The 3653-nt window shown below is 36.8% G+C and overlaps 1 non-coding gene across 1 annotated transcript; it reads left to right on the top strand.

Annotated features, from left to right (window-relative positions):
- Positions 1-3292: 3292 nt before the first annotated feature.
- On the top strand, positions 3293-3365 carry TRNAA-AGC. Its single transcript has one exon. It is a non-coding gene; the product is annotated as a tRNA-Ala (tRNA).
- The last annotated feature ends 288 nt before the right edge of the window (positions 3366-3653 follow it).

Here is a 3653-nt window from a genome sequence, read left to right as displayed (position 1 = left end):
CATAAGACCTCCTCGAGGCACATTCGAACATAAGACCTCCTCGAGGCATATTCGATCTCATATTCGATCTCATAAGACCTCCTCGAGGCATATTCGATCACATAAGACCTCCTTTAGGCATATAAGACCTCATTGAGGCATACTCGGACTCATAAGACCTCAATGAGGCAACACTTAAACTATAAGACCTCAAGAAGGCAAGTCCAAGCTCATAAGACCTTAATAAGGCGACACATAAAACTGTAAGACCTCAAAGGTGAGTTCGAAATTCGTAAGGCCTCGATAAGGCATTATTTTAACCATAAGTCCTCGAGAAGGCGGGTCCAAATTCATAAAATCTCAAAAGAGGTAATACCGGCCTCATCATCGACTTCACTAATGGCGAAGTATACTCGAATTTGTAAGACCTTAAGAAAAAGGCGTAAAATCGATACAAAACCTAAAGGTCAAATTGTGCCCGAGTTCGAATCCACTCACTCGGGGACTATCTTGTAAAAACCTAAGGTTTGGATTTTCTGCCCGAGTTCGATTCCACTCACTCGGGGACTATCTTGTGAAAATCTAAGGTTTGAATTTTGCCCGAGTTCGAATACACTCACTCGGGGACTAAGGTTTGAACTACACCCGAGCTCGACCAAACTCACTCGGGGACTGCTTCGAAAAAACCTAAGGGTTAGACTTCACCCGGGCTCGAATAAACTCGTTCGAGGACTATATTGAAAAACATAAGGTTTGATTTTTTACCCGAGCTCGAATCAACTCACTCGGGGACTGCCTTGAGAAAACCCAAAGGTCGAAGTTCACCTGAGTTCGAATACATTCACTCGGAGACTACTTCGAAAAACATAAAGGACTACCATCGTTCCAAAAAGATAAAAGGCAAAGTAATAACAAGATTGAAAAAGGAGCACTCGATGGCTTTTTCAGCTGGCGTATGGCCATACATCACGGGCATCACGTCACCGATCATATCGTTTATTATCATTACTCTCTAATAAACGAGGGGACTATCTGTATTGGGTGATACCCTTTTTGCTTGAGCCCGACCGGGTTGGGTCCGGTCCGGGGCAAGTCGGGGCCATCGAACCCGACCTGGATGCAAGGTAGAACGACGGCCACGTCAACAACCGAGGTCGAGTCATTTCGAGACCGTTGCAGAGCTCGATATGAGTCACCACCGGATGGAGAAACACACAAGGTCGGAAGCCGGACTCGTAACGGATAACCAAGCGTCGCCGGATATCTCGCCCAAACGTGATTTTCTCAACCACTTCAGGCCATTAAGGCGTAATTACAGGGATCCACGATGTAATTAATTTACCTACCTTATTTTTACCCTTAATCAGAATGTATAAAAGGGGAGAAGACCCCATAAAGAGGGGATCTGAAACCATTACACTAGGGTACCATCTCTCTCAATTCTTGTACGCTATCAAGCACAATTGTTCTAAGCAATATTATATTCTGCGATTATTTACTTTAACAGCAATTGTTGAGTCTTTATCTTTTATTTTCCTCAATCCAAACCTTTTGTATCTTTTAGTTCACGGATCCTTAAAACCCCATATAAATTCAATTGTTATCCGGATTCCAGGGTAAACAATTACTATCTCAATATAATTTTCTCAAGTCCAAATTGTTACAACTTGGACTAACCAAGATCCTGCATTTGGATTGAACCAGCTATGAGCCAACTCCCTCCTCATGATTGAAGCAATGAATGCTTAATTTGTTAAAGTAATCATTCCCCCTTTTTTTTTTTTTTTTTTGTTTTGGTGTTTATTTTTCGCTAGTTTCTAAGTAAGTGTTTTGCATATAATATTTATATGAAGGAACAAAAGGTTAAATTAATAGATGGTAGAATAATAAAAAAATAAATAAAGAACCTTGTATGATCTTAAGTACTTTTGAGTCAAATTTCAAAAGTTTTATTTTCTTTCTTAAAATTCGTGTCCAGCCAAACATCGGGACCGAAAGAGCAATAATTAAACTTAGCCAATGAAAAATGTGAAGAAACTGCTTATATAGTACAAGATGCTAAGCCAATGAAGGTATGTTTAAAATTGGTTCATTAAGGATTAAAGCAAGCTATTGCCTATTAACCACAAAGAAATCTGCTTAAAATATCCGAAAGAGATTGAATCAATTGGCTCTAGAACTCCATATGTGATTAAATCAACAGTACTTAAGAGTGAAAAATAATTTGCATCCAATTCAAAACACTACAGACCTGGAGCAATTAGATTAAAATTTTGATTTGTAATATGAGAGGCTTTTTAATCTGTAAAAATTTCTAAACCGGAATTTCTCAAATATTATCTAGCCGAAATAGGATTTTAAGACTCGCTAAAATATAAAATTAAATTGAACCATACAAACATGTAACTTAGCTTGACTCGTGTAGGAACTCTCTTTTTGAGAGCCTTATTAGGTATTTGGATAATATTTGGTTGAAGTTAAAAAAAACGAAACTGAAAAAGATTATTTAGAAGTTGAAGTTGACACGAACTTCATTAAAAAGGTTGAGAATTTGTCAACAAAATTTATTTATTTCACTTGAAATAGTTCTCCAACAAGTTTTCCAAAATTTCTATTGTACTTTTTACGCCGATTACACCAACACCCATTCGAGCTCCCGGCGGTTCATCCATCTGACCATAAATCAGCTACTTTTGATTTTGTAATATTTTCCTTTATTAATCACTCAAGATCTGAAGTATAAAGATATATAGATAATTATTGATAAAAAGAATAGACAGGCAAAATGAAAAAAACATAGTTAACTATTTTTAAGAATAAAATACATCAAAAAGCACACATACGACGAAAACTTTTTGTTAGAAAAAAGAATAAGTCCCGCTCCTATTAACAGAAGGGCCCTTCCACTCGGCGCCGTCGGATTACCAAGACTGACTTTCGTCCCTGCTTGATGGTTGGGTCTTGCAGTCAAGCTCTCTTTTGCATAGGCCAAATATAGAGCTATATATAGCTCCCGTTTGACCATAAAATTTGGGAGCTATTTTTCAAATTTTATCTCCAAATATCTATTTGTTTATAAATTTTAATCATTTTTGGCAGATTTCGAAAACAAAATCTTTAAACCCCAAAAACAGCTCGAGAGTAATTTTTGAAGTTTTGTACTCACAAAATTTTAAATTCTTTTCAAGTAAAATGCATGTCCAAACACAATTTCAACTTTAAAAACCATCTTTCATCTTATCTTCAAAAACTCATTTTTTTCAAATTTCAACTAAATCTATGTCCAAACACTAGTTGAGAATGCTATTTAAAAGGGGATATAGCTCAGATGGTAGAGCGCTCGCTTAGCATGCGAGAGGTACGGGGATCGATATCCCGCATCTCCACTTTTTTAATAATCTAACCTGACATTTTTATATCTATATTTTTTTCTCTTTTAAAGATGGTTTAGATTATATTTTTCTTTAAATTGATTTATCCGGTCAGATAAAATGGAATGGACGGTATATAGAAAGGTAGGAATATATACCTGATTGAGCTCGAAAATAGCTTTGGATATATCATGGCCAGCAGTAAAATTTATGACATAAAGTTAACAACTTATATTAAGAAAAAAAAAAGTAGCTCGGTATCCTAAGCTCTTGCTATGCGCGGGTCCGGGAAAGGGCCGGACC

The sequence above is a fragment of the Nicotiana attenuata genome, unplaced genomic scaffold (genome assembly GCF_001879085.1).
Source record: "Nicotiana attenuata strain UT unplaced genomic scaffold, NIATTr2, whole genome shotgun sequence".
In the NCBI taxonomy this organism is placed as follows: domain Eukaryota; kingdom Viridiplantae; phylum Streptophyta; class Magnoliopsida; order Solanales; family Solanaceae; genus Nicotiana; species Nicotiana attenuata.
The sequence above is the reverse complement of the archived record's forward strand: the minus strand, read 5'-3'. Positions and strand labels throughout refer to the sequence as shown.